The 14,415-nt window shown below is 42.1% G+C and overlaps 1 protein-coding gene and 1 long non-coding RNA gene across 3 annotated transcripts in view; one reads left to right on the top strand and one right to left on the bottom strand.

The window, feature by feature from the left end:
• Positions 1-450: 450 nt before the first annotated feature.
• LOC137427758 (uncharacterized) overlaps positions 451-14,415 on the bottom strand; it is a 46,622-nt gene continuing 32,657 nt past the window's right edge. Inside the window, exons 7-8 of one of the 2 annotated variants that reach the window (XM_078777813.1) lie at positions 943-1,064; positions 451-811 (exon numbers count right to left, since the gene is read on the bottom strand). The gene's annotated coding sequence lies outside the window, so the exon portion shown is untranslated. Of the gene's footprint in view, positions 1,065-14,415 lie in introns of both variants that reach the window. The other variant, XM_078777812.1, reaches the window with a different exon arrangement.
• LOC137427759 (uncharacterized) lies at positions 2,145-2,501 on the top strand. Its single transcript, XR_010984568.1, has 2 exons — positions 2,145-2,214; positions 2,385-2,501. It is a non-coding gene; the product is annotated as an uncharacterized LOC137427759 (long non-coding RNA).

Here is a 14,415-nt window from a genome sequence, read left to right on the forward strand (position 1 = left end):
CATCGCAGCAGTGAGTGCACTGGCAACCCAAAGGGAGTCACCATCTCTTATATTCCCCCATCCAAAACCTTGATCTTTTCTACCCCCGTTAATTCACCCCAGATCCACTTTTTTGAAATACCGACTTCTTTCCTGGAAGTCCGAGCAGTGTCCATGTGTTTTTTTAACCTCTCCCACCCCCTTCCCCTCCCCCCATTCCCATGCCTCCTCCCCCAAATCCCTCTCCCTCCCACAGATCTCCCGATGTCCCTGCTATCCATCTTGTTCTCTGGCTCCCACTCCCTCATATGTTTTATGTGTCAGTTTGTCTTTTTGTGATCAATGGCAGCTCTTACACGAGCCTTGATTAAAAAAAAGAAACAAAAAAGGAGAGAATAAATAAAGGCACTGCTGTGCGCTTTTTGTGTTGTGTTAAGGGGTGAAACCAACATATGACAGGAGACAGAAGGGCAACGTTAAAATTAATATTTAATAATTCCTAATGTCTACCTTAAGCACAATAATATCAATTAAATGTATCAATAGATGACTTTTCGAAGAATCCCTAAATTAAACAAGTACGAATGTCATGTATAGTCACGCAGATATATGAAAACTCACGACTCTTGATGCGGCAACTGAGCTTAATCAAGCAGTTCGCACTTTAAACTCAGCTGGTCATAGATGGGTGAAAGTTCGGTGATGAGCCCCTTTGGAATGTTCAAAGTCCAGAGTGAACAGACAAATGGTGAAGCCAGCACAGGCAGTCACGTTTCATAAGTCCTCAGAAGGTGAATCCCCGAATCACAAAAGCATAGAGGAGAACCGGATTCTGCCGTAACAGGTGTAACACAGACACAGGTGAAAAGGACGACTTGTTTGAAGGACCAGAGAGATCTCAGCAACCTCTTGCTGAGGTGAATCATCAGCAACAGCATACACAAAAACGTGCATAAACCTCACCTTGCCCTGCCGGCATCACGCCACTCCCTCACTCTTCCTAGATGTGTGCACCGGGGCATGTCCCACCGCCTCCTTGCTGCCTTCAGGGCTCGATGGCGGGTGCGAACATTGCCATAATAACTCTGCCAAACAACATCATGGGATTGAGCCCAGCGAACCCTGCTGTCTCTGTCGCTAACCCCGTCTGTACTCGCATGTGTCTGAGACTTTATAAGGTAGAGATAAGTAAGGACTTGTTCTACTCGATTATTTATTCCGTGGGTTGTTTATTCAGAAGTGGTTAAGATTGGGCTATTACCCTCCACCACTAGTTATATTATCCTCCACCACTGAAGGTGGAGGGAGGTTAGGTTTTCTCCACTGTCTGTCTGTCTGTGAACCAAATATCTCAAAAACTTATGGACGGATTCAGCCGAAATTTGGTGGACATGTTGGGTGTGTGACAAGGATAAATTGGCTCGATTTTGGTGGACATCCGAATCCAGATACGAGATGGTTTCAAACTTTAAAGTGATTCTTCACCATTGAGAGATGTTGCCAAAAACGATACATGGCACGATATTTCAAAAGGTTGTGGACGAGTTATGACAAAACAAACACGAGACAAAAAACATGGTTGCTTGGCCAGACAATAAGATCTGTCCCATGTTTTCCCCGGCATATACATGCCACGGGATCAAACATGTATTTACCAGACAGGCCTGGACATTCCTGTACTTTAGTATTAGATTTTTTGTGTGAGAGTGGGGTACCATGGTTACAGTGAACTTTTCAATTGATTTTTTTATTGGTGCATATTCCTGAATTTATTGGTGCATATTCCTGAGATTAAATACAATACTAGTCTGTATTAAACAAACCTGCATGATGAACTTGTGTGAGGATTCAGAAAAAAGTATTTTGTTAGTTCGACTCGAGGATAACAACGTTTTATTTTACGTAATCGTCTGTCTAATTGTGTTATTTAGTTGTATGCATTCATAATTAAGACAATGCATTCTCCTTTCATCAATGAGACAAATCTACTGAAATTGTCCTGCAATGAATATTATGAAGATGGGAAGATTTTTGTTTTTGTCTTCTTTTTCATAAAAACATAAATGTGTTTTCGTCTTCTTTTTCTTTCTCATGTTGCAGAGACATCTGTGGAGCATCCTGTAAACTTGAATTCAGGTCCAGCTGAGTCGTTTTCACGCAACGTCTTGAAAAAAAACATGGATAAGAGAAGGGGAACCTCATTTGCTGTGGAGAAATGCAAAATTAATCACATTGGTGAGAATGTACAGCAATGTGCTGTTTTTGAAAAAGCCTTTGCTGTTTTTGGAAAAGCCTTCACAAGTTCTGCATCTGTCTTAAAGATGCGTGAGACGACTCAAAGTGATGAAAATCTGCACGAGTGTTCTCTTTGTGAAAAATCTTTTGCAACTTCTTCTTTTCTAAAGGAACATGAGCTGATTCATACTGGTGAAAAGTCACACAAGTGTTCCGTTTGTTGTGAAGCCTTCACTACTTCATTTGCATTAAACACACATGATATGATTCATGTGACAGAAACACCACATGAATGTTCTGTTTGTCAAGAATCCTTTATATCCACATCCGAACTAAAGAGACATGATTTGATTCACTGGGGAGAAAAGCCGTACAAATGTTCTGTTTGTAAGAAATCATTTATATCCTCAAACATTCTAAAGCGACATGATTTGACTCATAGTGGGGAAAAGCCACACCAATGTTCTGTTTGTGAAAAATCGTTTGTTTCCTCAAACGGTCTAAAGCGACATGCTTTGATTCACGGTGGGGAAACGCCACACAAATGTTCTTTCTGTCAAAAATCCTTCATATGCAGAGCTGAACTTCAGAGTCATCATTTCATTCACAGAGGAGAAAAGCCGCACAAATGTTGTGTTTGTGAAAAATCCTTTGCAGTCTCATACAACCTGAAGAGACATTATTTCATTCATGTGGAAGAGAAACCTTAAAATATTTGGTTTGTGAAAAGACCTTCAAAACATCAGCACATTTGAAGATATGTGAAACTATTCATAGGGATGGAAAGGATGAAAAGGGATGGAAAGGCGCACAACTGTTCTCATTGTAAAAAAAATGCTCGATTATGAAAAACATGAAATGGCACATGAGTGAGAAAAGCCCCTCACATGCTCTTTTTGCAACAAAGCCTTCACATCTGCAGATTGACCAAAGAAACATGAAATGATTCACATGGGTGAAAATCCCAACACGTGGTCCGTTTGTGACGAAGGTTTCACAACTTCATAGGGTTGGTGGGCTGGAGGAATGAAATGAAAAGCAAAAAGAGGGCTGGGAGAAAATAAAAAGTGACAAATCTAATTGTGATTAAGTGACTTGGAGTGATTAAGTGAAAGTGACAAAGAAGTGAAGAGCAGTAGGCCTTATGCAGATTTGCCTTTGAGCTGACTGGCATGGGTGCAAATCTCGACCCATGTGGAAGAAAAATTAATTGCGTACGTAAGCTTCATAAATACATATATTAATCAGCATTAAGTGCATTCTATTTTATTTGTCTGAGAGCTTTGGACAAGTTTGAAATCTGTGCAAATGACAATTCTCGCAGGGCAGGCCCATGTGCAAACGGTCGCTAGGGCCAACCAAGCTGCACGTATCCACTCCCTCTCAAATTCAAATCAACACGTTTGAATTAAAAGGAATTTGGATTCATGCCAATTAAAAGGAACACACACTCTTTTATTAAATATTGTATAACAAATAAATATACTCTTTATAGAATATATATATGATCATGATCTGCAAACAGTTATGTATTGAGATTCCAATGAAAACACAAGTTTTAAGAAATGTTTTGGAAGTTTGGAAAGAAAAGGGGCTTTTCAAAGTTAAAACTGAACGCTGGTCAAGGTCAGACCAGCCTCCATAACTTTGTCCATGCCTGGTGAGCCGATAATTAAAAGTTTCAAAGCATCCTTTGTTTGTTCAAAGACTCCTCCTATTTATTTTCATGATTTTAAGTTTAACTACACATAATCCATATGATTCAACTTATATACAACTAATTTTTCTACTTATTTAGGAATATGAGCAAGTGTATTGTTGTTCTGAAACTATATTGCAAGGTGTTAACATGCGTAACTGATTAAAACATTCTTTTCTGCCTTTGAGGATAGATAATGGCCTGGCAACTGAGTAGGAGTTCCCTGTTTGAATGAAATCACACACTTTCTTGTAGGCTTACACAACTGAGTTAATGCTCTATTAATTCTATGCAAGTTATGGGAATGTTCTGAGACAAAATGGGAAATGTATTGTTGCGGATCTCAAACGTCAGCTCTCCCCTTATCAAGGGGGGGTTAATCCCCTTGTCCTCTTATCTGGCCGACGCGAGTCCTGGAAGTTATAACATCCTTCCCGGCGCGGCGTTAGGTAGGGTTTGTTAGGCCTAGGGATTCGCTACCTAATTACTAACGCCGACCGGAAACGAGGGAATAACTCCCGCTCGAATCACGGATATGGATGGAAAATGCCGAGCGCATAGTAATCCGCGATCCGAGCTGTTAAATAACTCGACCCGATTATAGCGGTTGCGATCGTGCCACGCTTACCCAATTAGAGAAAAGACCGATGCAATCGGATGGAGAGGAAACCAGGAAAATAGGAAGAACAGATTGGTTTATTACAAATGTACAAGAAGAAGAGGAAACGAAAGAAATGTACAAGAAAGAAAGAGGAAGGAGAAGTACACAGGGCAGTCTTAATTACAGGCTTAACTTATTCCCTGGACAAACGGGCCCGTCTCACATACAGACACTCACACGGGGATTGTAGAGGAACAGGTCGAAGGTCACCAGCGCGTCCAGGCTCCAGTCCGGCTCCGGTCCAGGCGATGGAAAACCCGGCAGGCAGCTCTTCACAGGGTAACACGAATGGACAATTATATCACGGGGGGAAGGCTGGTATCCTGGCGGCGTACGTAATATTTGTACGACTCGCGCCAAACGCCCCCCTCTCCAATGTCCTGTATGCAAGCACCAATTGTGCAAGTAATTTCAAGCCCTTCAAATCGCAGTGGACCTTATACTCGCGAGTTCTCCGGGTAAGTTCTCTCATCAGCGCCAGCGAGCAAGTCCTTTCACAAGCGCATATACCCACGAGTCCTTATTAGCTCGAGCTCCTCTTCATAAGTCCTCTTAAATGTGCGCTCTCCCAATAAGTCCTGTAAAAGGGCTTTGTGCGCTCGCTTTTATAATCCAGCCAGCGATCGCTCTGCCAGCCCAAAAGCCACGCCTATCAGGGGATGTCACTCCAGCCCTGGTTGGCTGGTGATCACTTACCGGCCCCGCCCTGACGGCTGGGTGACGTGGCCACACCTTCTCCCTGGCGCTCCGTCCCCTTTTTCCGGGCCTCACCTCGTGGCTTATGGTGGCGTTGAGCGAACTTATGGGCAGATAAGGCTGCTGCTGCTGGCCAAGGAGCGCACCAAGTTGGAAGGGGCCATGGGGCACAGACTGGGGAGCGCGCTTAATGGCGTCACTTGGAGGGAGGCTGCAAAATGGACGGAAGGAACTAAAGGGGGGCCTATTCTTATTTGATTGACACAACGCAGATTCAACTATTGGGAATAGCCTTATCTAACACATATTATGAAATAACTGATGTCCTATGGTGACCTACGTGTTGCTTGTGGCCTATCTATGGGGTGCTACCGTTAACTTTTCATGATGTGATATTTACAAGTGTGGGTTCTCAAAACCGCAACAGTATTATATTATAACTGTATGCTTCACAATAACTGAATTGTATTTTCTGTGACCCCAAACCTCTCCCAAGATGAAAGGAATGGAAAAAACCAGTTTGCCTTCATCACGCTTGTAGTCAGGGGGTCAAATGCATATTTTGGCCTGACCTGGAAAGTGGGTCCAAAGTTTTTTTTCTCAGTGTTTTCATGTTATATAGGTATTGTACTCTATGAAACTGCGTGATGGCATTCTCCTATCATTGAGCATTTTCATATAACAGGTTTTATACAATTGCGGCTATTGGGACGCAAAACACTGGTTTTAGGGGGGTAGGGAAAATAGAAATACCCTTATATCTTTGCAAGCATTCAAGCTAGGGTCTTGATTTTTTGCATATGGGTGTATCTTGACCATACCTATTCGTGGGTGAAAGGTCAAAGTCATACGTCAAGGTCAAAGGTCAAATATCTGGGTCAAATGTGTACAACTCAGCATTGTTTATACACTGCGATATATTTCTCATTATACTGAACCTGTATCCATTGTTATAACGTCTAATGTCTTGTTATAAGGTCTCATGAGCTCAATACTGAATGAAGAAATGCTAGACTACATAATATTTATTGAGTTCTTTATGATTTTATGTTCAAAGATTACATCAAATCTTGTTACGTAAATGATCTGTATATGGTGTACCTATTCATAGGTTAATAAACCACCAAAATTGTACATATTCTGTATTTGGTTTTAAAATCTTTCTTATATCATAAACATCATCAATCATCAGTGTTATTGTAATCATCACCATCTTCCCCTTGTGAAGAAGTGAAGTGAAGTGAAGATGGCCCAGTGCATACCACCACTTGACCACCAGCAGCACCCAGAGGGATCAATTGTGTACATAGTTACTGGAAGGGTACAATCATCTTCAACAGTTAATGTTCACAAATCAATTGAAATCGGGAGCAAACAATCCGGGGAATTTACAGAGGCTTTACATCGAGGCTTTCATCACAAGGTTGAAAGAAGGATAACTTCAATGGCAGACACGAAGAAGTCTGTAAATATCGGCACATAGAAGGTTTTTGATACAAACCTAACCTACAGTCGTGTCATATGTCTGCAGGCCAGTAATAGGGATATAGACATTGACCATCTGATGTCCCATGAATTGGCTCCACTGCCAACGGCTCTCTTTGCAGACTCTGGTGATATGCGAATATCCACATCTAAATCCATCTTGAAAAGAGATATGAAAATTGAAGTGTCATCAAGGGTAGCCCATGAAGAAATAGAAGTCACTGTCATTGATGGGTGTGCCCTTCTCTGGATACCTGGTTGGCCTACTGTTGGAAATGTGCAGACTTACATTGATGCCTTCAAGCACAAAATAGCAGAGAAGCTCTCCAAATGTGATGTCTATCTAGTCTTTGATAGATACAATGAATTCAGCACCAAAGCTTCAACACGAAGATGATCTGTATTATGATGATGAATGATCTGATGATGAATAAGATCTGTATTAGTATGATTGTAAATAAAATTTCTAAGAGTTAAGGGATAAGGGAGCAAAATTCAATGATTGCACAAATGTTTGCAAGGTTGAGATAAATATATTTGGAAGAGTAGTAGGTAAAATATTCCAAGCTCTGTTTATTAAATGAATTTGTTGACTCTTTGAATTTAATTGTTCGAACTTTTGTTTAACTAACATTTTGAATTAAATTGTTCAAATTGATAATTGTAATTGGAAATGTGTTGTGGTGGCTTGCCTAAAAGCTTTGGTGATGGTGTGTCTGAACAAAATAACTAACCATGAAATGGTGCTGAGAATGAATGAATGAATGATCGTTTTAAAGCCATTTTCCCCCGCTAGAGCAGGGGTTAGCCTTGCGGGCCCCATGACAATCATGGTTCCCTGTTTTGAGGCAATGTTTTTATGGCTGGATGCCCTTCCTGACGCCAACCCTTAGTCGCCTCTTACAATGCGCAGGGATATGGTGTACCTATTCTAAATCGGGGTACACACCGGGATCATTCATCCCAGCAAGCTGGTACTCAATTTGCCGACCTCGGAAGGATGACAGGCTGAGTCAACCCCCCTGGCGTTAATTCAGCGATCGACCAGGATTCGAACTCAGGATCCTAGGATCCCAAGCCGGCACCCTAACCGCTAAGCCAACACCAGGCTTCAAAGAGAACTTGAAAGAGAGAAATGAAATGAAAATCCTTGAAAGAGGAACCAAATGTGAATTCCAATGAGGAAGACCTTTATGGTAACTTGGAAACAGAAATAAAAAGACTGAATCACATACTGATACAAATGGACAAGATAGGGTCGGAATAATACCATAAAAATAATGTTATGAATTGTGCCAGTCTTAAAAGGCCTGTGAACTGATGTCACCAGAAGTTTGAAACCATGAAAATAGATGTGGCACAAAGCACCATTTTTGAAGATCACATACTACGAGTAGAAACTATTAAAATGATTCAAGTAAAAAAAAAGTGAGGAATCTATGATAATGAATACATTATGCATAGTTTGTGTGGGATTAGATATTCCTGTTTGTGATTTTAGTTATATTTACCTAGTATTAAGGAACTTATTCCTTTTTGATTTGCATTACAAAGACTACATGAATTAATTTTTAGAACTATGTTAACCTGAAAGCAACTTTATACAACTTTAATTTTTATAAGGAACTTTTAAAACTTTTTATAACTTTCACTTTAATTTTTATAAACTTTATGTTAACCTTTGTGAAGTATATGAATAAATATAACCTTTTGAATGGTTAAAGGAAAAACAGCAAACTGTTGAATGTGAAGCCTAATGTGTAAGATATACATGATCAGTTAGAACATGGTAACATCATGCCAAGGTGTACCCTACCTGATCCAGAGTGTGTTTGAGAGCAGATTCAGATATGGCTGAATGAAGAACAACCAGTTAACAGCTAAGAAATGAAGCGATAACTGCTTTGGTAAGAGAGCGAACAGAAAAAAATTGGCAAGAGATGAGATTACGTGTGGCATACACCCTCCCTTTGAAGAATGGCAAATGCATCTTCCTCTGTAAGATTGGAAAGGATGTTCACCTTCACCAAGAAAATTTTGTGACCACTGGCCTGGGTCACATTGTAATGAGTGAGCGAAAGGCGATCACTTGCTCCTGTTCAGTGCCTGGAACATCAAACACATCAGCAATTGTTGGATGACAACATGCTACTTGCAACTTCTACTGGACGCTGTGAATTGATGTCATTGCTCCAACAACGGCCAGGGAACCAACGCGGAGTTGTAAGTGGATGGCCTTGCCTTTTTCTCTACACTGGGCTTCCATAATTCCGCTGGCTGTTCCTGGCGTGGACCACAGACAACTTGAACACCACGGTCCTGACATCGCTATGGATGGACCTGTCATCTCGGGTCCACGTCCTGCCGGTCGACCAACATCACAACACTTGCTGCCCACTCACGATGAGTGAGGAGGCAGGTCAACGACAACTGGAGGACAGCCTTGTTCAAGATCTGCTACAGCTCATGGCAAGAGTGGCAAGGATGCTACACGTGGAGCAGGGTCAGTTTGTGATCTTGCCCACCTACCATGATAGCGGAAAACCTACGTGGAATAGTGTAGGTGCTATGAAGCCACCAGAAGAATGTGGTTCATACTTGAATTTCAACCATATAAGTGATCAGCTTTTTCAAACAGAAGTTCAGCATTCACTCTGCAACAAGCACCTTGAAATCAACATGGCTGAATGTTTCAGATGTTTTAACATGAGATCATGCTGACAGTATTACCAAGATAATGGTGAAATAAATAAAGCACATTACAGTAATAATCTTCATGGACTGGAATTTTGTGCAGTTGTATAAGGTGAAGTTTGTTTGCAGAGACACTTGGGATGCTAACTGATGTAAATGCAATAAACTGAACTGTTAAGGATTGGTGAATTTGACGAACAAGAGAACGCCTTCTGATGAGCAGATTCTTCAATGGAAATGGTGTATGCCTCAGGCAATGGAAAATTTTGATATCCAAATAGGTAAATTGAAGACCTTCTAATTGCCCTATGACAAGGACAGAAAAAGGGAGGAGTGTAGAAGTAGGACTTCTACATGGATTAATTAATTAATACTATCTTGAATTAATAAGTTTCCCTGTAGTTAATTGTAGTTCTCGCAGGAAAATCACAGAAAGTTTGTATAAAATGTCTGAACCATTTCATCTCTTTACACATGGAAAATGTATTCCTTGAGCTGAATAATGAATAATGCTGTATTCCCAATTGTGAGGTGGAAAGAACATGTGGTCGAAGCAAATTCTTTTTTAGCAATGCTTGTATGAAATCAGATGTACATTCGTCAGGCTGACAGAAATCCAAAGGGAATACTGCAGTGAGAATCATGCCAAATATTATAAAGAAGTAATGTTTGCTCAGGGAGACCCGAAGGGAACTCTTTTCTACAATACATCTGTTTTGCTTATTGCTCAAAGCATACCTACGAGTTCTCATGGCTTACAGGAGCAAAGCCAGATGGAACCATAATGTGTGCAACCCCCATCTTTCCCTTGAGAGGGACTTCCAAGGACTTTTGCATATATAAAAGGAATTGAGAAAGCTGGGAGATGGAATCGGAAGACCGGCCTGTTCTACTGTTATTCTATGTTGTAACCAAGTGAACTCTGTGACATTTTGTAAGTAATCTGTGCTTATTAGTCCCCTACCGGTGTACACCGGAGGCGACTATAGGTTTGCACGCCGTCCGTCAGTCCGTCACGCAAAGAACAGCTTTCCGGACTTTTTTTCTAAACGCTTAATGCTAATGATGTCAAACTTGGCACATTGTTTCCTCATGATAAGTTACAGGTCAAGTTCGAACTTCACGACGTTTCGATCATTTTTAACAAAGTTATGGCACTTTTAACTTTGATAATTCTGATGATCCTTAACTCAGTGCCATTTTAAGTTTTAATTTCCTTTAAAAACCACTTTCTCTGCAATATAATAGGACCGATTGAGATAAAATTTTCACCATATGATGGACTCGGTCTGTAGAATATTTTAATGGTAATTATGACGTCACAGGTCACGTGGTTCGGTCGCCATATTGTTTTTCGTGAAAACACGAAAACTCCTTTTTCTCTGCAACGGCTGAACAGATCGAGGCCAAACTTTGCAGGCAGAATCGCATACCCATGACGAACAAAAAGGTCAACGAGCATGATGTCATGCATCACATGGTTTCAGAGTTATGACGTTTTTAAGCATGAACCTTTAAAACTGAGCCCCTCCCTCTTGTCACTTGTCAAATAACTTTGCTTGTGACCTCTTTGGACACTCAATGAGACACATGGAAAACCCACTCAGTTAAAATATAGATTTATTAAACTCTTGCAACGAATAGTTACACGAAAATATAATGATACTTTAAAATACACATGTTGCGATGTTCTTTTCTTTTCTTTTCTTTTCTTTTGTCTTCTCTTCTCTTCTCTTCTCTCTTCTCTCTTTCTCTCTCTCTCTCTCTCTCTCTCTCTCTCTCTCGCTTCTTCCAATCATCAGTCCAGTTCTCTCGATCTCCGTGGTTAAATAGAACCCTGCCCTTTGATCTCGCTCCAGTGGAATGCAAAGGTCACCAAAAGGCCAATAGCCCCCAGACATCGAGGCGCTGCAAGGCATCTGCTTCCTGTCCAGAAAAGCCCTTAAAGCTCTGCAACAGCTGCTTATCGTTGCGAACTACGAAACACCCCATTATCCTTCCTGGAGAGGTCACTCTCCCATGACCTCGCCCAAGAAGGAATGCACTCAGCTTTTTCCGTCCAAGTTCCATTTCCAAAAGCGTTACACACGAAAAACACATTCTGTCCTTTAAATATATGAAAACATATATTTTTATAATTACATATAAGGAGCCTGGTGTTGGCTTAGCGGTTAGGGTGCCGGCTTGGGATCCTGGGTTCGAATCCCGGTCGATCGCTGAATTAATGCCAGGGGGGTTGACTCGGCCTGTCATCCTTCCGAGGTCGGCAAATTGAGTACCAGCTTGCTGGGATGAATGATCACGGTGTGTACCCCGATTTAGAATAGGTACACCGTATCCCTGCGCATCATAAGAGCGTGCCCAAGGGTTGGTGTCAGGAAGGGCATCCGGCCATAAAAACATTGCCTCAAACAGGGAACCATGATTGTCATGGGGCCCGCAAGGCTAACCCCCGCTCTAGTTGGGAAAATGGCCTTAAAACGATCATTCATTCATTCATTCCCTCATTTTTTTATCCAATCGAGGGGAAACTTCACAAATCTGTTCAGCATGTCAGTCTACTAAAATGTCCTTTTGGAATTTGCGATAGGGCACGTGGTTTGGCAGATATCGTTAATTAAACGAAAATATTTTTTTAAAATGGATATCTCTTGAATCGCTAGTACCTCAGACCGTGTTGGTAATAATTTATATAATTCACACAGTGCAATACATGCAGGCCGCTGCACGGAGCGACCTTGCGGGCTTATCAACGAGGCGAGGCGTGACACACGTGTCTCAGCATACCTCAGATCAAGTTTGAAAAGCAGCAACAACCGTGCATAAATTTGCATATTCGATCATTTTTGACAAAGTTATGGCACTTTGAACTTTGGTAGGGGACATGTATTGCAGCGCAATACTCAGAATGCTTGCTAAACCTAGATTTCTTCTTTCTAATGATATTTAATAAATTCTCCTAAAACCAACCGATTGGTGGACATTGATGAGACCAGCACACCTCTACTCTCCTTCCTCTGCTGCACCTCATCCATCTCCAAATAATCCTTCTTTGACAATACTCTGACACAGGATAATGAAAAAAGAAATTGCAGGAATTTGTAATTTGTTTATGGTGCCAGCAATAGCTTACCGACTCTTCGCGCAGGATAACGTGGGATCTTTAACATCCACCAACAAGTGGTGGCAAACAGGACACCCAATTTTACATCCATCCGAGAGACAGGGCAAACATTGACGAATCAACCTGCATGCAAAATACTACGATGGTAGTTTATAGCTGGGTCGAGATTTGAACCCATGCTGGACAGCTCTGAGGCAAGTTTGTTTTTAACCTCCTGCTCTTCGATCACAATTAGATTTGTCACTTCTTATTTCCTCCCACCTCTCTACATCTGCTTTTCAGCCCTCCAACCCACCCAAACTTGTGAAACCTTTATGACAAACAGAAGTCTTGTTGAGGTTTTCACCCATGTGATTCATTTCATGTCTCTTCAGACAATACGCAGATGTGAAGGCTTTGTTGCAAAAAGTACATTTGAGTGGCTTTTCTCCCTGGTGCAGTGGTTCTTAACCTTTTTAAAGGTGCCAAACCCTAACGAAACCCACGGAACACTCGCAGAACCGCTCAAATTTGACAAAAAAAATTAAGAAGAATTGCATCTTAATGCGTTTTCTGTTCTTCTTTTCGGGAGGCGATCTGGGAAATGCGTGGTTTTGTTTTGGCAAGGGCCAACCTCAAATCATTTTCGCATGCAAGCCTGCTCCTTTTCTTTGTTTTAATGTCCACTAGTTTCGAAAACGCATACTCGCAGAGATACGTTGTAACGAACGGCGTGAGGATCTCAAGGGCAATTTTAGCGATGTGAGGATACCCTTCCATTTGGCAGCACCGAAACGTTGAGAGCGTTGTTGTGCCGAAGAGTTGTTGTTGAGTCTGGCTCTGCTGAAGTTTGATGAGGCCGTCGAGGTATTGGTCATTGACATCTGCCGTTGCAACGTTGAAAGTAAACGGCTGCCGCACCCATGCTGGGTATTGCTCTTGGTCGGGGAAGTAGCCGTCGAATGACTTTCCCAGCTCATCCAAGTGCGTGGCAATCGCTTGCTTCAGCTCCCCCGGTACAGCAGTGCCTCCAACTTCAGACTCATCTTCAATCCCGCTCACGCACTCGTCCAGTAGTGAAAAGTTCGCGAAGTTGTCGTTCTCTGTTTGCCGCCTCCACAACGGTAACTTCTTTCGGAAAGCGCTCAGTTTTTCTTCAGATTCGATGACATTCACTCCACCACCCTGCATCTGGCAATTAAGATGATCGAGTGCGTCGAAGATGTCAGCCAAGTACGCCAAGGCGAGGATGAACTCTGACTCTTGGAAGTGCGTTGCATGGCAATGCTGGTGTTCCCGCAAAAACAGGGCCAATTCTACACGCAAGGCAAAAACACGGCTCACGGCCTTCCCTCGTGATAACCATCGAACGTTAGAGTGGTAGAGAAGGACTTCGAATTCAGAGCCAATTTCATTGCACAGCTCTTTGAAGATGCGATGATTCAGAGCATGGCTTCGCACGTAATTCAGTTTCAACGACGATTTTCAGAACATTGGCCAGTTTTGGAGGCAGGGTTTTTGATGCCAGCACGTGTCTGTGCAGGACGCAGTGCGTGACGATGATGTGTGGTGCATCAGCCTTCACCAGCACTCCAAAACCGGAGTTGCATCCCAGCATGGCTGGAGCTCCGTCCGAGCAAACTGCAGACACCATGTTCCACGAGAGGCCGTTGCTTCTGAAGAAGTGGTCCACAAGCTTCTTCACGTCAGCTGCCTTCGTCGTTGTTGTGAGAGGCTTGCAGAACAGAAAGTCTTCCTTGATCTCGTCTCCTTTGACATAACGCACAAATAAGATGAGCTGGCTCAAATTTGAAACGTCGATGGTCTCGTCGAGTTGAAGGCTGAATTTCGTCGGGCTCACGA

This window comes from Myxine glutinosa, chromosome 5, assembly GCF_964187855.1.
Source record: "Myxine glutinosa chromosome 5, kmMyxGlut1.1, whole genome shotgun sequence".
Classification (NCBI taxonomy): Eukaryota; Metazoa; Chordata; class Myxini; order Myxiniformes; family Myxinidae; genus Myxine; species Myxine glutinosa.